The 20,963-nt window shown below is 39.9% G+C and overlaps 1 long non-coding RNA gene across 3 annotated transcripts in view; it reads left to right on the plus strand.

The window, feature by feature from the left end:
* LOC103345455 (uncharacterized) overlaps positions 1–20,963 on the plus strand; it is a 30,436-nt gene that overhangs the window by 1,888 nt on the left and 7,585 nt on the right. The window contains exons 2-3 of one of the 3 annotated variants that reach the window (XR_016228918.1): positions 2,969–3,027; positions 12,180–12,314. This is a non-coding gene — a long non-coding RNA (uncharacterized LOC103345455). Of the gene's footprint in view, positions 1–2,968; positions 3,028–3,986; positions 4,126–12,179; positions 12,315–20,963 lie in introns of those variants that run through there. The other 2 variants (XR_016228917.1, XR_011386267.2) reach the window with 2 other exon arrangements.

Below are 20,963 nucleotides of genomic sequence, written 5' to 3' on the forward strand. Positions count from 1 at the left end.
TGCTGCTCGTTCCCAGCCCCATCCCTTAGAGCCTGCAGGTCTGTCGCCCTCTTCATTCTAGTGAAGGTGGAATTCTAGGTTGAAAATGATTTTCACTCAGAATACTGGAGTATGCTAGCTCCCAGTATTGTTGAGAAACACTGTGCCATTGGGATTCCTTTACTTTTGTTGATGAGTAATTTCTTTATATGTGACCTGCTATTGCTGTTTTGTCTCAAAAAGTTTTAGGTGCGGTGGGCAGGTTAAACCTCCCCCATGGGTCCCCTGCATCCCATATCAGAGTGCCTGGTTGGAGTCCCAACTACTTTGCTTCCTACTCAGTTCTCCTTCCTCCCTCCTCCCCCTTTCTCCATGCCTTTCGAATGAACGAGTACTCTCTTTATTAAAACAATTAGAATCTCTTGTTTATTCGTTTATTCCCGGAGTTCTGGTCACAATCATGTATCTTGATGTATAGGCTGACTGTTTTCAATCTTTAAACACATGTTCTTAAGTTGTGGGAATTTTTCTAGTATTATTGTTTTTAAGATTTATCTATTTATTTGAAAGAGTTACACAGAGAAGGAGAGGCAGAGAGAGAGAGCGTGCATGGGAGTGAGCGAGCTTTCATCTGCTAGTTCACTCCCCAGGTGGCCGCAGTGACTGGAGCTGCCAGGAGCTTCCTCCAGGTCTCCCACATGGGTGCAGGGGCCTAAGGACTTGGGCCATCTTCTGCTTTCTCAGGCCACAGCAGAGAGCTGGATCAGAGGTGGGGCAACCAGGCCTTGAACCGGTGCCTATATGGGATGCTGGCACCACAGGAGGCAGTTTTACCCGGTGTGCCGCAGCGCTGGCCCCCTCTAGTATTATTTTTCAATAAGTTCCTTTACCACTCCCACCCCTCCTTGTGTCTCTTCTTTTTCAAGAATTCATTATTCCGTTGTTGGACTTTCTTGATGTTCTTATCTGTTAGTCTGTCCTTCTACTTTGTTTACATCTTCTTATTCTACTTTCAGAGTGCCTTTTCCAGCTAGACAGTTCTATCAAATCATTTCTTATGCCTTCATTTCTAACAACTTTTTTACTTTCTGGTCCTTATTGCATCACATTATTCTTTCATGGATATAGCTTCTTTTATCTCTAAAGGCAAATTACAGGGTGTTAAAATGCTTTCTACATAATTCTGCACTGGCTTCTTTTTGTGTTCTTTTTTAGTTTTTTGTTTGTATTTGTTCTCTGTCCTTTATCCCAGAGCTGTTCAACATCTTGTGTAGTGATCTTTGCTCTCTGTTCATATGTAAAAGTGAAAAGTACTCTGAAAAAGTACTTTGGGGGACATAGGCAGGGCTTCTCACCTGCTGGACAGGTGTACCGTGGTGGAGAAAGAGCACAGCTGTTTGCTTCCATAGAGTAATCTTCTAATTACTTTCTTTGGAGCCCAGTGAGAGAAGCACACAGAAGATCCTAATAATTTAAGCATGTGCACCATACTGGGATTCCGTGGAGAAACAACCAAAAGGATATCTATGTCTATATATATATCCATTTCTGTATATGTCTGTGTTTTCTCATTGTGGTTATGAGGCCTGAGAAGTCTGAGAATCCTCTGTCTGCAAGCTGGAGACTCCGGAAAGCTGGTGTTTTATTTGCAGCTCTGAGAGCACAGAATCTGCAGGAGCCAATGGTGTGGATTCCAGACCTAGGCTGAAAGCCTGAAAATGAGTTTCCCCAAGGACAGGAAAATATTGATGATCTAGCTCAAGAAGTCTGGCAGAGAGTGAATCCTCCCTTCCTCTACCTTTTTTATTAAGACGCTGAATGGATTAAATAATGCCTACCCACATTGATGAGGATAAACTGCTTCGTGTTTCACCCTCACAAACACACTTAGAGATAGTGTTCAACCAGATATTGGGGCATCCTGTGCTCTAATCAAGTTGACTCATGAAATTAAGTATCACATACACCTTCACTTAAATTATTGCTCCATTATGATACTATTGCTTTCAACTGTGTCTGGCATCACTGACTCCAAAGTCCTCCTGGTTCAGTGTATACACAAAGGAATAATTTTGCAGATTCTAGGTTGAGAATGAGGAATAGAGTTTTCTCCTGAGCTTGTTAAGTGAGAGAATCTAGGAGTCTAACTGCTTCTAGGACTTTCATCTGTCATTTTTTGGGTCATCTCAGTAGGAGGTATGGTGCTCCCGATTTCTGAACCTCTATGAGGGTCTGCAATGCCAATCAGCTTACTTGGAGGTCTTGCCTCTGAAAATACCTGGGATTCAGCTTTCTCTCATCTGGTCTGCTGTGCCAGTTTTCCTAGTCTGTATGTTTACCAGTGTATTAGCTTCCTTGAGCTACCCATAACAAATAACTATTCTAAATGTCTTATACAAATAAAACTTACTCCTTCACAGTTAGGGAGATATAATTATGAAATCTAGTTCCTGCTGGGGGCTACGAGGGAAAAATCAATTCCATGCCTCTTTCTTAGCTGGCAATCACATGTTGATGGACTCAGGTGATTTCTATACCTTGGCTGTTATGAAAAGTGCTGCAGTGAGCCTGGAAGTGTAGATACTTCTTCAACATACTGATTTTAATTCATTTATATATACATATGTATATATATATATACACACACAGAAGTGGGATTGCTGGACCATATTAATTCTATTTTTAACTTTTTGAGGAGCTTCCATACAGTTTTCCATATGGCTGTACTAATTTACATTCCCACTAACAGTGTACTAGGGTTCACTTTTCTCCACATCCTCACTGACTCTTATTATCTTTCTTTTTTGATAATAGCCATTCTGACAGATGTGAAGTGATATCTTGCGATTTTGATTTGCATTTCCCGGATGATTAATCATGTTGAATATTTTTTTCACAAACTACAATAGCACTATTTTTATACACATTAATTATTTAATCCTCATTACAACCCTATGAGATAATTCCTATTTTCATCCTCGTTTTGCAGATAAGAAAGCCAAAATTCAGAGAAGTGAATTGTTCAAGATCACACATCAAGTATTGGAGGTAAGATTCAAACTTAAATAGTCTGATAATCCAGAGCACTTTCAACACCAAGTAAGACTGCCTCTTTAGCAATTGGTGAAGTCTATAGAACCATGCAATTGCACTGAATAAGGTCTGTAGTTCAGAGAGTCAGTTGCATTTTTATCCTAATTTAATTGGAAATTCATATCTAAAGAATGCATATTTTTTTACTGTGTCTTCTGGAGAGTGGATAAAACTATGGCTCCCTCTTTGCCAGAATGGTCACTAAAAGAGGAAATAAGCTTTGCAACAATTATTTTCTGCTGTTCTTTTTAAGTTAATTGGGAATTTCTTTGTCACTACTTTGGGAGAAATAATTTATCTTCTTGTACACCATAGCTCATTGATACTTTGAGCATGTCTGTGTGATTACTGGGAAATCATCAAAAAAATTTCAGAGGAAATGGTTTGAAATTCTAACCTTGTTCTCCTCTCAATACTTAATTTTGCTCTAATAAGTGGGTGATAAGCCGTATCCTCTGTGGAGATTTCTTTCTTCAAAGACTTTTGGTAAAACTTCTCAGCAAGACAGAGCAAAATTTCCCTAGAAGTCAGCTAAAGTATATCTATAACTTTGTATAAGATTGTTGACCTTACTGGAAAAAAATTGTATTTGTTTTTATGATTTTTCATTTTGGTCAAATCTTTAGTAATGTATGATTAAATGGATGACTTTGTTGTTAATGATGCTAATGAACTTCTATAGAAAAATTTCTGTGAAAGTAAAAAAATTAATTGGTGATTATCAGGTTCTCTGATTCTCCTGTGAAGAATCAGGCATTGTGGCACAGTGGGTTGTACTGCTGCTTGAGATGCCTGCATCTGATATCAGAGTGCTGATTAATGTCCCATCTACTCTGTGTATTAGCTCCCTGGAGCTACCATAACAAATAACTCTTCTAAATGTCTTACAACAATTAAAACGTATTCCTTCACAGTTAGGAAGACTGTAAACATGAAGTCTAGTTCCTGATTGTATCCTGGGAGGCAGCAGATGGCTCAAGTTCTTGGGCACCTGTCACCCATGTGGGAGACCCAAATGGAGTTCTGGACTCCTAGCTTTGGCTTGCCCCAGTCCTGGCTATTGGAGCATTTTGGGAGTGAACCAGCATTTAGGAAGATGGAAGATCTCTATTTCTCTTTCTCTCCCCCTCTTTCCCTGATTTTTAAAGAGATTAAAATGACATAATAAACAATTTTTAGACAAAAACCTCAGTTAAAGAATTACAGTATGGCTATCCCTGTCAAAATATCAACGACATTCTTCACAGAAATAGAAAATAAAAAATCCTAAAATTCATGTGGAATCACACAGGATCCCAGATTGTCAAAGGAATCCTGAACAAAAGAAACAAAGCCTCATAATACCTAATTTTGAAACATACTAAAAAGCTGTTGTAACCAAAAACAGTGTAGTACTGGCATAAAAATAGACACATAAGCCAATGGAATAGAATTGAGAACCCAGAAATAAAGCCACAGAAAACTGATTTTTTTGATGAATGCACCAACTATATACAGTGGAGACAGAACAGTATCTTCAATAAATGGTGCTGGAAAAACTGGATATCCATATGTAAAAGGATGAGACTAGATTCCTCTCACCATATTTAAAAAATCAACTAACTCAACATTGATCAAAGACTTAAACACAGGACCAAAATCTATGAAACCACTAGAAGAAAACACAGGAGAACTATCTTAGGATGTTGATTTGGACAAATATACTAGCAATAAAAGCAAAAATTGATAAACAGGATTATATTAAACCAAAAAGCTATACAATAAAGCAAACAGTAGAGATAAGACTAACATACAGGGGCTGGCGCTATGGTGTAGTGGGTAAAACCTCTGCCTGCAGTGCTGGCATCCCATATGGGCACCGGTTTGAGACCCAGCTGCTCCACTTCCAATCTACCTCTCTACTATTGACTGGGAAAGCAGTAGAAGATGGCCCAAATCCTTGGGCCCCTGCACCCATGTGGGAGTCCTGGAAGAAGCTCCTGGCTCCTGGCTTCAGATTGGTGCATCTGGGGAATGAACCAGCAGATGGAAGACTTTCTCTCCCTCCCTCTCTCTCCTCTCTCTCTCTCTCTCCTTCTGCCTCTCTGTAACTCTGACTTTAAAGTAAGACAAATAAAATCTTATTAAAGAAAAAAAGACTAAACTACAGAGTTGGGTGTTGTGGTACAGCAGATCAAGCCCCTGCTTGGATGCTCACATCCTATATTGGAGTGCCTGGCGTCAAGTTCTGCCTCCAGTTCTCATCCAACCTCCTGCTAATGTGCACCCAGGGAGGCTCCAGTGGAAACTTTAAAAAGTTGATCTCATAGAAGAAAAGAGTAGAATAATGGTTTCCAGAGACTAGAAAGAGTAAGAGGGAGGGGAAAGAGGGTGGCTAATGGGTAGGTACATGGATGCATTTTGATAGGAAGAATAACTTCTAATTTGATGGCATAGTAGGATAACTATGGTTGGTGGAAATTAATTGTAAATTTCAAAATAGCTTATAAAGAGAATTTTGAAAGTTCTTAATACAAAGAAATGATAAATGTTTGAGGTAATGGATATGTCAATTAGCCTGATTTGATAATTACACATTGTGTTCATGTATTGAAATATCACACTGTACCCCACAAATATATACTATTATTATGTGTTAATTTAAAATACAAAAATTAAAAATGATGCAAAGAATCATAACATTATTTTTAAATTTTTCTTTGAGAGGCAGAGAAGCAGAGAGACAGAAAGACCTCCCATTCATTGGTTCACTCCCTGAATACCTGCAACATCCAGGGATAGACAAGCAAAAGCCAGTAGCTAGAAACTCAAGCCAGGTCTCCCTTGTGGGTGGCAGAGGCCCAATTATTTGAGCCATAACCTGCTGCCTTCCTGGGTCCATATTAGGATGAAGCTGGATTCAGGAGCAAAGCCATGGCTCAAACTTAAGGCACTCTGATGTGGGAGATGGGCATTTTTACCAGCTTTTTTTTTTTTTTTTTAAAGATTTACTTATTTATTTATTTGAAAGGCAGAGTTACAAAAATCAGAGCGACAGAGAGGCAAAGGCAGAGAGAGAGAGAGGTCTTCCACCCACTGGTTCACTCCCCAAATGGCCGCAACAGCCAGAGCTGGGCTGATCAGAAGCCAGGATCCAGGAGCTTCTTCCAGGTCTCCCACACAGGTGCAGAGGCCCAAGGATTTGGGCCATCTTCTAGTGCTTTCCCAGGCCATAGGAGAGTGATAGATCAGAAGTGGAGCAGTTGGGGCTCAAACTGGCACCCACATGGGATGTCGACATTGCAGGCGGCACCTTACCGGCTGTGCCACAGAGTCAGCCCTGATATTTTAAAATATGTTTTTTATAGAAATATATGCCAAAGAAGATATATAATGCTTGATTTTTTGGATTCTAATGAATGAAAATTCAAAAAAGGGCTACCAGGTCTCTCTAGGGATATAGAGTTGAACTGATCATAGCCCTTTGGAGCATAACCATTATCTTGCCCTTTAAGTCACCCTGACAGTTATCCCAAATTTTATGGGGCAGAAGTCATTAAGATAAATACCTGGCTTGTGTTCCTCTGACGACCCTAGAAAGTCCCTGTCTAATGTCTGAATGTTATTGCTTCTTGAGAAAGTCCAGGTATACTTAGATTAGCTCAGGTCGCCTCTGTGTAACTTAACAGAGAAGCCCCTTACTATGGACTGGGGTCATGTGGATCCATCGACTTGAGGCTAGCCTGAGTCCACTCTTCTGTCTGTAAGTCCCCACTGTATAAATTATAGTCTATGTCATCTTGAATTTGTTTTCTGTTTGATCTCTTGCCTCCTTCAGCCATCGGTAGCCAGTTCTTATATGCCAACTTTTTCTAGAACAAGTGAAAAGGAAAATAAGTGAAATGTTAAGATGGCATAATTCAAGATTCTTAAACAAAATACTAAAAAAAGGGGGGGATTCTAACCACAATTCGGATTTAGAAAACACATACTGCAACAATAGCTAAAGAATGTGTATGTTTTTTAAATCTGAAAGTTAACTGGATTTACTATGTAGGTGGTAGGCTCTGAGTGAAACATAGATTATTACATGGAAACAACAATTCCTATGTGCAAGTATTCCTTAAAAGTGATTCTTGTCTTCTTTTTTAAAAAAGATTTATTTTATTTATTTGAGTTACTGAGAGAGGTAAAGACAGAGAGAGAAGTCTTCCTTCTGCTGATTCACTCCCCAGACAGCTGCAACAGCTGGAGCTGCACCGATCCAAAGCCAGGAGCCAGGAGCTTCCTCTGGGTCTCCCATGTGGGTGCAGGGGCCCAAGGACTTGGGTCATCTTCTGCTTTCCCAGGCCACAGCAGAGAGCTGGATGGGAAGAGGAGCAGCTGGGACTAGAACCGGTGCCCAAATGGGATGCTGGTGCTTCAGGCCAGGGCTTTAACCTGCTGTGCCACAGTGCTGGCCCCAATTCTTGTATTCTAAAGTATGTATTTCCAATCTTTTTTGAGTATTCTCAAGTCCATAGATGTCACAACCAGCATCTTAAGTACTTCTTTGTGCATTTGTTGTGACAGCTGTTGAAAATTAAATAAAAGACAGGATGCATACTTAGGATTCCAGGTCTTTGAATGTAGCCAGACTCTGGGCATTGAAATGTGTTCAAGGCAAGATAATCACATACAGGGGAACTTGTGTAAGGAATTACAGGCTTAGATAATTCAATTCATAAAGCTTTGAATAGTGGAAATCATTTATCCTTGCAATTAGGAATGAGATGAATCCCTGTGATTAAGATCACTGCCAACCCCTGTAAGGCAATATTAGCTTTTGTTTGTTTTTATGTTTTTTAAAAAAGATTTCTTTATTTGAGAGGCAGAGTTACAGAGAGATAGGGGGAGAGAGAGAGAGAGAATGAATCTTCCAGTCACTGGTTCACTTTTCAAATAGCTGCAATGGCTGGAACTGGGCTGATCCAAAGCCAGAAGCCAGGAACTTCCTTTAGGACTCCCATGTGGGTGCAGGAACCCAAGCATTTGGGTCATCTTCCACTGATTTCTGAGGCATACTAGCAGGGAGCTGGATCAGAATTGGAAAAGCTGGGACTCAAATGGGTGCCTGTATGGGATACCAGTGCCACAGGTGGAGTCTTAACTTAGTACACCACAGCACTGGCCCCACTTTCGTTTGTTTTAAAGCTTCATTTATTTATTTGAAAGGCAGAGTTACAGTGAGAGGGGGAGGAAGAGGGTGGCAGGGAGATAGATAGATAGATAGATTGATTGATTATCCATTTTCTAGTTAACTCTCAAACAGCCCCCAACGGCTGGTCTGGAGTCAGGATCCTGGGAACTCCATCCGAGACTCCCACATGGCCATTTTCCTCTGCTCCAGGTGCATTAACATGGAGCTGGATTGGGAGCAGAGCAGCGAGGACTCGAACCTGTACCCATTTAGGATGCTGGCTGTCGCTCCCCCTCTTCATGGAGGAACGACACTAAACCCTGCCTAGGCTTCATATCCAAGTCACGGCACCATTATGTCGCTCCCCCTCTTCGTGGAGGAACGACACTAAACCCTGCCTAAGCTTCATATCCGAGTCACTAAACCCTGCGCTGTTCTTTTGTCTGCTCGGCCCTCCCCGGGTTTGCTGCTGGTTCTTCCCCGGGTTGGCTACTGACCCTTCCACCTCCGTGGAAGGGCGGTTCCCCCTGCCACTTTCCCCACTTCCGCGGGGGAGCGGCACACTGCCGGCCGGCTCTCCCGGGGGCTGCACAGGTGTTCCCTCAGATGTTCCTGGTGCATGTTGTCTCTCTCTTCCTTTATAGTCCTCTTCCGCCAATCCCAACTCTGCTACCCACACGCCGAGTACGCTGCTCTCCTCCAATCAGGAGCAGGTCCTACAGTTTATTGGTTGAACTGGAGGCAGCTGTGTAGAAGCTGTTTCCTCCTCTCCCAGCGCCATATTGTGGGAGAGCAGATGCATAGAATAAGTCTTAATTCCAGTAACAGTCTAATCCGAGTTGCTCCCCACAGCTGGCATTACAGGCAATAGCCCTACCTGCTGTAGCACAACACCAACTCCGTAACATTAACCTTGAGAAGCTCCTAGAACCCCTAAGACAGTCAGATTCTCAAGCTGCTTCTTTGGGGGTATTAATAGTGGGAGCTCTAATTAGGGAGGTACAGGTGACTGTGTTAAGTCCAGAAGAAATAGAAAGTTGGAAAGGGCGAATTTTGTTTAAATTGATGTTTTAGAAGTCAGCAGAAAGTTCAGACAGAGCTGAACCCAAGTGTTTACTACGGTGATGAGCAACCAATGAGCTGCAGTGTTAACCTTTGACAGCACATGCTGACATCTGAGTCTGGGAAATTACTCAACTAAACTGTGACCAGATTGGTCTGCCCAAGTATGCTTAATGCACATCAATAGCCCTGGGATCATGTAACCAACACTAGCTGGATGATCCAAACACATCATTGAAAAGCTCTAAATATTCCCCAGGCTTCATGTTTATGTCAGGTGACAAGTTCAGTGACCAACCAGTTCATTTATTATCATTATTGTTGCAGTTTCTTGAAATCTAGCTCCAAGAGCAGACTGGCATAATAGGTGCTCAATAAATACTGATTTACTAACTGACTTGAGTGAACCACAATTGACAACATTAGTTACTCACCCATCCGCCAATTCATCCAACCCTTTATTCATTCACCAGTTGCTCATTCAAAATGTTTATTAAGTGCCAGTTATGTATGAGAACTGTTAGACACTGGGAAAACCAAGATGATATAGCTGCTAGTTTCCACAAAATTACAGTACTGAAGAATCTTATAAATCTAGTGCAGTCTATTTCTGTTATTCACATTAAAGGACTATAAGAATTATATTATTGCAGGGGCCAGTGTTTGACTTAACAGTTAAGGCACCCACATGCCATATCAAAGTGCCTTGGTTCAATATCTGATTCTAGTTCCAGTTTCTGACTCCAGTTTCCTGCTAATGTGGACCATGGAGGCAGGATTGTTGGCTCAAGTCACTGGGTCTCTGCCACCCTCACTGGGAGATCTGGGAAACCTGGATTGAGTTCTCTACTGTTGGCTACAGTCCTGGCCCAGCTCTAGCCATTATGGACATTTTGGGGGAATAAACCAATGAACATCTCTCTCTCTGTTTATTAATTTTAAAAATTATAATTAAAAATGAACTACTATATTATTGGAGTCTTTAATCATACTCCAGTCTTGTAGCACCTTGCTGCAGACCAGTCTCCATAAATGAACTACTTTAATCACTTTACTCTTTGAATATCATGGTTGTTCATACATACAATTCTGTGTAAATAGTCTTATTACCAGGAAGCAATAAATGACACAGCAGCAAAGAGCAGTGTGGTGGGGAGCAAATTCAGTTAAAAAGGAGTTTACTAGTTGATGTTACAGGGAGCCTCAATAGAGCAGCCAAGATCAATTACGTGGAAAACAGCAAAACAAACAGGAGATGGGAATGTGAGGGACAGTTCCGTTAAAGGAATTCAACTAGCTATTACTGCCGAGTGCTGTCTGTCTTATACAAGGTCATTCACCTCACCCTCCAAGCTTATCCTTCCACTTCTGAATATAAATGTATGATATACACTAACTTTAGAAAAAATTTATGGCACTAAAAAATTAAAAGGATATTAATTACTACATCCCACCACCTAGAAACCACCTCAGCTATTATTCTGTATTTTCATTGTATCTTGAATATCACTTTTTTTTAAGAAACTTAATTATTATCATACCCAAGAATGATACATCTTTTGCGAATACTTAGACATAATTATAATGCAACTCTTTGAGGACAGAGATCCTGCATGGAAAGTTAGTGCACAGTGACTCCTGTTGTTAATTTAACAATTAACACTCTTATGTATGGTGTCAGTGATCATCCAAGGCTCTTGACATGAGCAGCCTAGACTATGGAAGCCTATTGAATCCACACACTCCATCAGTATTTAGACAAGGCCTTAGGCAAAGTGGAAGTTCTCTCCTCCCTACAGAGAAAAGTACCTTCTTTGATGACCTCTTCTTTCCACTGAGGTCTTGCCCACTGAGGTCCTTCATGTAGGACATTTTTTTTTTGCCAGAGTGTCTTGTCTTTCCATGCCTGAAATGCTCTCATGGGCCTTTCAGCCAGACCAGAATGGCTTAAGGGCTGATTCTGAGGTCAGAGTGCTACTTAAAGCAATTGTCATTCAATGAGTTGACTGTGGACTGCTTCCCATGTTGGAGCATACACTCCATTTTAATTTTATCTTTTAATATTACCAGACACTTAATCCTATCTATATGATCACCTTGACACTTAAGATGGTATTTTTACTGCCCAGTGTAAGGGGATTTGGGGTCCCCTGGCAAGTTTTTAGAATGTACCCTTAGAAGTAAGTCCTTAGGAATATATGCAGAACTATACAGCTTTACAGTTACACACCTCATATACTTCATAGTTAAAACTTTAGGAACATGGTGATTCTTGCCACTGTGCCCACCATCGCACCCATACTCCCATCCCTCTTCCTCCTCCCACTCTTATTTTTTACTGAGATCTATTTTCACTTGACTTTATATACATAAGTTTAGCTCTATGTTAAGTAAAAAAGTTCAACAAATAGTATGAAAACAAAAACTGTTCCTCAACAGGCAAGAGAAGAGCTATTCAAATCATTGCTTCTCAAAGTATCAGTTTCACTTCCACAGATTGCCTTTTAGGTGCTCTATTAGTTCTCATAGATCAAGGAGAACATTTGATATTTGTCCCTTTGAGATTGGCTTATTTCACTAAGTATGATGTTTTCCAAATTCATCCATTTTGTTCCAAATGATTGGATTTCATTTTTTTTACTGCTGAGTAGTATTCCATGGTATACATATCCCATAATTTTTTATGCAGTCTTCAGCTGATGGGCATTTGGGTTGATTGTATGTCTTAGCTATTGTGAATTGAGCTGCAACAAACATAGGGGTTCAGATAACTCTTTCATATACTGATTTCATTTCCTTGGTTGAATTCTCAGGAGTGGGGTGGCTGGGTCATGTGGTAGGTCTATTTTCAGATTTCTGATGTATCTCCATACTGTCTCCATACTAGGTATAATATTCATCCGCGCATCCACAAGGACCACACAAAGGATCTGTGCAGTCCTTGGTGTAAGCAGATTCCCAGCAATGTCCCTCACCAGGGAGCCGTGAGTGTGTGGAACCTCCAACAGTGACTGCCCAGAGTCCCAGCTACACCTTGAGCCCTTCCAAGCAGCCTCAGTGTTTTCATGGTCCCATCACACAAACCTCCCATAGTCACCAGCACCCAGCTCCCTGTTAGTTCTCTTTGCCAGACTTAGGAATCTCCGCTCGGTTGGTTGTTGGGTGCAGACATGAGTTCACACAGCTGTTACATATGTCCAAGATGGCATCTACTCTCTATTAGCTTGTTACAGGATGCCATTGAAGGATGATTGGGAGAGAAAAATGTATATTCCCCTTTATTTTCTTCTCTTATATTGGCCCCCACAGAGGGGGCTCCAAGCCAGACTCCCTCCAGGCTCTTCCTGTGGCTTTATTGACAGTGGCTTGAGCTGCTGCAGAATAGTCTCACCTCACTCCCAAAAGCTGGTATGGAGGCTCTTGGCTGCTGGGGTCCAGAGTTTTGTGCATCCACGCCCTCCATGTAGGTCAACTGTGTCCCTCTAATTTGCATGGAGTTTCCTTTGCCAATTTCTTTCCAACTCTTCCCTGAGACTGTTCTCTCTCCACTTTTTTAAAAACTATCTTCTAGACTAGAGCAGTAAGCTCCCTCCCTGCCCTGCCACCTTAATCCTTCTCCTAATTGGCTCTTGTGCTCTAGAATCAGGCAAGACCTCATTGTATAAAATAGAATGAGTGTTCCAGTGAGGTGAGCAGGGGCGGTTGGCTTTATAGACAGAGAAGAGCAAGAGGAAGCAGAAACAGGGAACAAAAGTGGATTAATCATTTCAAAGTTACCTTCCACATGGAGTTAAAATGGAGTGTCCTTCCTTATTGCCTTTGCTCTGGTAGCCTAGAGCCTCTAATGTGTTTTGAGAAATCTAGTCTGTTTAGAAGTTTAGTTTGATTACATGGAGCATGAGTGAACTCATTCTGATCTAGTCTTGTCTACTGACCCATTTCTCAGCAAGCTATTCCAAAAACTTGGCATCCCATAAACTTTAACACTATGTGTGGTAGGATAATAAAGTAGAGGTTCATTTGTCTTCACTCCCTTGAGAGTTTAGAATCTAAATAATTAGGTTTAACAAAATAGACAAATCCAAAAAACAGTGGATTGCCAAAAATCTCAGAAATCTATCATTTTTGTAGAAACATATTTCCCAAATTGAAAGATACTTGAGGAAAAAGAAATGTAAAGCAATGTTTTGTCAATTAGGAACCGTCTATGAGAATACTCTTTTCAAGACCTTTTTGGACATTCTCTTTCTCTCTCTTTTTTAAATATTTATTTGAAAGGTAGAATTATAGAGCTGGAAGGAGAGAATGAGAGATCTTCCATCTGCTGGTTCACTCCCCAAAAGGCCCTATTAGCCAGGGCATACTAGCAGGGTAAGTTTTTCCGAAATGTAAGAAATAAGAAGCTTTTTTTAAACTACAGAAGCACATATAGTATATGTCATAATGAATATGAATGAATAAGTGTATTACTTGAAAATCAAGAATAAAGTAGGTGTCTAATACTAGCCAGCACATTTTCATTCATGCATATACTCACCAGCCATTCATTGGGGATCACTGATATGTGCGGCACAGTGGGTTGATCTTGGTGAGTGCCTAGGCACAGTCTAGAGGCCCTGAAATCACTTAGCCACTATATACTATTCTTCCTAGAACCAGGGGCAGTCTAATGAAAACAGACTTATTGAGAGCTCTTTCTCTAGAAAGTGGATGAGATTTCAAAATCAACCAGTTCATGCACTTTTGTAAAGATTACATTAGGGTGAAAGCAAGAGTGGCAGTTGCCATACATGAGGGAAGAATATTAGAAGGGGGTCCACAGACAGGATCAAAGCAGGACATTATCAGGGTGAGTCATGGAAATTTTGAGCTGAAAGAGATAAAACATTGGGGCCGGTGCAGTGGTGCAGCCAGTTGAAGCCCTGGCCTGAAGTGCCAGCATCCCATATGGGCGCCGGTTCTAGTTCCAGCTTCTCCTCTTCTGACCCAGCTCTCTGCTATGGCCTGGGAAAGCAGTAGGAGATGGACCAAGTCCTTGGGCCTCTGCACCAGTGTAGGAGACCCAGAAGAAGCTCTTGGATCCTGGCTTCAGATAGGCGCAGCTCCAGCTTTTGCGGCCAGTTTGGGAGTGAACCAGCACATGGAAGAGCGCTCTCTCTGTCTCTACCTCTCTCTCTAACTCTTTCAAGTAAATAAAATGTCTTTACAAAGAAGATAAAACATCATTAAAAAGTGAGCTGTGATTGAGAGATGTGTGGAAAATTACATCTGCAGATGTACTATGAGCACATCTTCAAATGCTCCTAAGAGGCAAGAAAAGAAACAACCTGGGGATGGTGTTGTGGCCTAACAGTTTAAGCCGCTGGCTACAGCACTGCATCCCATATGGGTGCCAGTTCAAATTCCAGCTGGTCTTCTAGTCCAGTTCCCTGATAATGTACCTGGGAAAGCAGTGGAGGTTGGTTCAAGTCCTTGGGCCCCTGCACCCACATGGGAGACCCAGGTGAAGCTCCTGACTTTGGCCCGGCCTAGCCTCGGCCATTACAGCCATTTAGGGAAGTGAATCAGAAGATGGAAGACCTCTCGATCTCTCTCCCTCTCTTTATCTCTAACTCTGCTTTTCAAATAAATAAACTAAATCTTAAAAAAAAAGAAAAAATAAACCTCTTTTGGTCCTAAGAAAGCACAAACTATCAATTAAATAGATAAACTTTACAACAGTCTTTTTTTTTTTTTTCTGTTCTTATTTTCTGGTTTTGAGTTGTATCTTGGATAAGTGGAGATCTGCTAGATAAACTATTTCAAGATAAATGGGAGAAATTAGAGTTGTGGAAATTAAAGTTATGGAAATAGGTGGTTTTCCTTTTCTAAAGGCACATCTATTTTTCCATTGCTGCCATCACTCCTAAATTCCAGGTCTTTCCCTTTGGTAAACTACTGCCATGAAATTGATAAAATAGCTTCAGATGCAAAATAAAAAATTAGTCTTCCTTCCATCCCTAGGCATTATCTCCTCTTTCTCAGGAAACATATCTTTGTCATGGTCTGTTTGTTTCCAAATCCCTCAAACACAAAGACCATTGTCATGGCTACAGCTGCAGTAAAACTGCTTCTTTATATACATTTCTGCTTAGATCAGGGAAAATTTGCCGTATTTTATTAGCCATGGGAGGGCTCTGTTGCAGTTTCTGGGGAAAAGAAAATTCTGCAGTGGTACTTTCCTGGCACATGATTGCATGTCTGCAATTTTCAGTGGACCACACCTATTCATAAAGGTGAAGTAAAAGCCGAGCACACAGCTCAAGTCCATTGAGAATGCTTATTTAAAAATTCTAGCAAATTTTCTTGAAACTTAGAGTATATTTCTGTAGCAAACAGCATAAAAATGAGACTTGAAATGATAAGCTCTGACTTATCCATTTTATTTTTATCTTAAACATTTAAAAATTCACAGCAATACCTTACATTCATGATATGCATATTATAGGTATCTAATGCATGAAATAATGTACTTACAGTTGTATGTTATTCATTGTTTTTCTCCCTGTCAAACAAAAACTTTTATTATAATTGAATCTGACAGGCCAGATGTTGTGTGTCTTTATTTTCATCTATAACAGTAATTCCTACCATGTGTCTCTACAGGATGGCAATAGGAAGGATACAAAGAAAAATATAGAAACTTCCAGGTGACTGAATGCAAGTTTTTACTGCAGAGGTTATCAGCACCTTGCTATGGATATCCTAGAGTGCATTTCATGCATGTGTTTCAAAAACCTGAAATAATTGCTACTCTTTTTAGGGACCAAAAGCAGGGTTTTGAGACTTTACATGTATTTTACACGTTTTATTTTATATATATGTGTGTGTGTGTGTATATATGTGTGTATATATATATATATATAGTGTGTGTGTGTGTGTGTGTGTGTGTATATATATGAAAAGAGAATCTGAAATTTGAGGGCATTCCTGAGCAATAGTGAAAACACATGGGAAAATTTCAGTTCTATGTCAGATTCTTTTGGAGTTTCCTTTTATTCTTTTTTTTTTTTTTGTACTTCATTCACAGAAAAGTCATAGCTACCCCTACAGAAATTACAACAAGATCAGGGCCAGTAACAACCCAGATACTGAGTTTTGAAGTTGTAATTCCTTCTCTCTCCAGCTGTCAGTGGTCAGTGGTGCACTTGTCGTTTAGTTTGCTTCCCTTTGACTAGTGTGGTGGTAGGGAGAGTAGTCAAATGCATGCGGAGGTTATTAGATACCAAAATCTCAGTGATGTATTTGACAGTGAAAGATAAAGCACTTGAGAATAGACAGTTGCTCTGGGGGGAGAAATGGTCACCCAGGGGGCATGAAGGAACAGCACTTCAAACTGTTGATTTTTGAGGAAAAATTATTAGTCTCATAATTTTATAAGGAAGTCATTCTGTAAATAACTGAGCAGCAATGGGCTGTGGGCAATTTTTTAAGCCAAAAAGCATCCTTATGGCAAAATGGCAATTTATATTATAACTCCTAAGAACTCATTGAAAATCTGAAGTGATGGTCTTCCTGTGAACAAATTAATTACTTTTTCTTGTTTTGACAGATCTGTTCTCCAGTTCTTCTCAGTATTTTATTCTCCAGTGTTGACAACTCCTCTCTATATCTTCCAGAGTTTCTTTATGTCTTCTCCCTTGCTCCTCAACACACCAAAAGATTAAAATAAAACAGCCTTCCCTACTAGAGACGTTCTTTATAAAAAAATTAATTAATTAGACACAGAAATATCTCCCATCTGCTACTCTCCAAAAATGCCAGCAGTAGTTCCTCAAGGCCCAGGAGTGCAATCAGGAACCCAACTGTTTGAGCCATCAGTGATGCTTGCTTGGGTCTGCATTGACAGGAAGCTGGAGTCAGAAACTGGAGCCGCGAATTGAACTCACATACTCCCATGTGGGATATAGGTGTCTTATGCACAAGGCCAAACACCTGTCCCCTTACTGGATACTTTTGATTGTCATTTTAATTTATCTGAGTTGTGAAAAAAGAGAACTGCCAATATACCTGAACACAAGATGATGCAGATAGAAACCCTCCTCATATAAATGTTGTCAAATCAAATTCTGCTGCCATAATAAAGAAGTGAAGTGAAATAAAGGCAGGCTTGAGGTCAAGAAAAACTTGTCAAGTGCTTAGCTCTAGGGAAGATGGGAGAATACAGATGGCAGATATGCTTGCCAGACAAGCTCTTTCTTGAAAGAACCTTGTTAATGGCTGCTCAGATTTGGCGACAATTAAGTTTAGACTATCTCATCTGTCTCTTAAAATCATCTTCCATCTCTGAGATTATTCCATCTGGTCAAATTGGATGTCCTGTGAGCCCAAACTCTAACCATCCTTTACCTTTCCTTCCTTTGTTCCCTGGTTTATGATTTTTTCCACCTCCACCTCCCACTCTGGAAGGTTCTCTCCAGGAATCTGGACTAGACAGTGTTGGTTTGAACCTCTGCTATTTCACTTTCTACCTATGTAAGTTTGGAGAAATTACTTAAAACTGCTACATTTTATTTTCTTATCTGTAAGTGCAAATCATAATAGTACTTGCCTCCCAATTGCTTTGCTGGCTCTTGGTTCAGCTTCAGCCATTGTAGGCATTCAGGGATGAAACAATGGATGGGAGTTCTTTCTGTCTCTCTGCCTTTCAAAAAAATAATGTTTTAGAAACTAGAAACTTGGATGAATTTATTAAGAAAAAGTGCCTGCCTCATACATTTTTAAAATCTATTTTTGTAAAGGGAACAGATTTCATGTATTTCATATATGCAGTTTCCTCCCTCCCTCCTTCCCTTCTCATTTATCTTTTAATTTTTGCAATGACATACTTTCAAGTTACCTTATAATGACAAGCTCAATCTTGCACTAAGTAAAAATTCAACAAGTAGTAAGTAGAAAACCTGTTATTCCTCAGTAGGCTACAAATAATAATCAAATATCCAGATGTCAATTTCACTCATATATATTACTTTTTTGTAGCACAAATCAAGGAAAACATATTTGTCTTTTAGGGGATGGCTTATTTCATTAAGCATAATGGTCTCCAGTTACCTCCATTTTGTTGTGAAAGACAGGATTTTTCTTTTTTATGGCTTAGTAGTATTCCATCATTTATATATACCACATTTTCTTTATCCATTCATTAGTTGATTGACATCTGCATGGACTCCTTATCTTAGCTATTGTGAATTGAGCTGCTAGAAATACGGTGATACAGGTAACTCTTTCATATGCCAATTTCATTTTCTTTGGTAAAATTCCCAGGAATAGGATGGATGGGTCATATGATAGATCTATTTTCAGATTTCTGAGGAATCTCCACACTGTCATCCAAATTGGTTGTACTAGATTACATTGCCACCAACTGTGTATTAGGGTACCTTTCTCCTCAAATATACCACATTTGTTATTTGTTGATTTTTGGATGATAACCATTCTAATATGGGTGAGGTAAAACCTCATTGTGGTTTTATTTGCATTTCCCTGATGACTAGTGATCTTGAGCATCTTTTCACCTGTCTATTGGCCATTTGTATTCATCCTTTGAAAAATGCCTAATCATATCCTTAGCCCATTTCTGGATTGCTTATTTTCATTGTCATTGAGTTTCCTGAGCTCCTTATATATTCTAAATATATCCTTTATCAGATGTATAGTTTGCAAACATTTTCTCCCATTCTGTCAACTGCCTCTTCACTTTGTTGAGTGTTTCCTTTGCAGTGCAGAAGCTTCTCAGCTTGGTGTAATCCCATTTGTTTATTTTTGCTTTTATTGCCTATGCTTCTGGGGTCTTATCCAAGAAGTCATTGCCTAGATCAATATTTTGCAGTGTTTCCTTTATGTTTTCCTTTGGCATTTTGGTGGTGTCAGACTTAGGTTTAGATCCTTGATCCACTGTGAATTAATTTTTGTATAGAGTATAAGGTTGGATTAAGTAATAATATGCCTGTAAAGTACAACATTGAGCTGTTATTATTAATGCATAGCCTTTATGTTTTCAAATCAAATCACACTTGCTCATGAAGTCATCTCCAGTAACCCATGTTGGAAAGGAATGTCTCTTTTGCTGATTTCTGTAACATTTACTGTTATCATGACCAATAAAACTCTTAGTATGAACAATCTTGTGGTCTAGTTCCTTGTGTATATTTTCTCATCTGTACTGGAGGAAAAACTTTTGGGTGCTACCTATTGCAGTGTCTAGAAAAGTGTTCTGTATACAGCAGACATTCCCAAAATAATAATTAAATCAAAAAGTCAAATGAATGATTTTATGAATTGGTTGAGTGAATCAGTAATATAGGTAATTAAAAACCAATTTTACAACTCTTAATCCATTACCCATATAGAGGGATTATGGTTTTCTAAAGTGGATTAGCAGGAGTGATGAATCTGTTTGGAGAATTCAGCTCCTGGTATGCCAGATGCCTGTGAATAAGCAGACACCAGATGTGGGAATTGGAGGCCAGAAAGGAGAAGAATGTTCCAAGTTCCACTGTCCCATGACAGGCTTTATCTGAGAGGGAGGATTTCACTTTCAATGACATTTTACACACTGCACTTGACTGGACATACTCGTCACTGAACCAGCACTAATTTTTTATGAGTTGACATTGCCAAAAGACTTTCTGGTATTTGAGAAATAATTAAAAGATATGTGATCCATCCTAATTTTTATCCAAACACTGGAGTAAGAGCCAGACCAAAAGAGTGAATTTAAATAATCAAGCAGGAAAGTGAATGTGTTTTATAATTTCACCCCAAGAATCCTGTCTGCTGATGTCATGGTTTCTTGAGATTGACTGAGTGTAGAGGTAGAAGGGATTGCAGGGAGAGAAATAAAAGCCATCGAAAGAAGTTAGAGGCTGTGAAAGGATGACCTTCTCCTTGCAGAAAGGGGAAGGGCTACTGCGACATAGCCATTAGCTCCTTCCCATCCAACTGTCTTGATTGCTACAAGGATGTGGAAGTTTCAGCGATCATCATCATTTACTTCTTCCTGTCCCCTTACCAAGTGATAAGCTCCTCTCATCCCTATTGCAAAACTGCCACCTTGAGTCACTGTATAGCCTTTGCTTCCTGCCCCGCCCCCCACCTCCAGCACAAGTCAGGAGCAAGTGCACCAATTTACTGGGCTCTCAGGAGAGTTCTGATTCTTTCAAATATCTGTTAGATCACTTTTTTTAATGTTTCTATTGGGATGTAATTGTCAGTTGCCATGGTATTCAGCACAAACAGAAGCCCTTTTATTGTGTGAGATGCTGTCAGAAAAGTTACCTACAGTTTCTGTCACAGAATGAATCACTGACAACCAGTTGACTTACAGTTATACCTCTAGCTGGCAAAGCCTTGTGATGATGCCAATTATGTTAGCTGCACTTAAGATTCATTTGAGACTAGCATTCACAAATTAATACATATGACATTATGAACTCTCAAGTGTTCATTTGGATTTTCTTGGGTAGGAAAGATGCATTTGAAGGCTAGCAAAGCTAGGAATTAGGTGGACTAGTTTTAATGCCCATGGATTTGGAGTAATAATTAGAGAAATCAGATTTGGCTATAGCATCATAAAAAGTGGTCCTGTGGCAAAATGTAGAAAATGTCAGAAATGTTTATTTAGTCATCTCTC

The sequence above is a fragment of the Oryctolagus cuniculus genome, chromosome 2 (assembly GCF_051225735.1).
Source record: "Oryctolagus cuniculus isolate XC-2025 breed Fujian yellow rabbit chromosome 2, ASM5122573v1, whole genome shotgun sequence".
NCBI classification, from domain to species: domain Eukaryota; kingdom Metazoa; phylum Chordata; class Mammalia; order Lagomorpha; family Leporidae; genus Oryctolagus; species Oryctolagus cuniculus.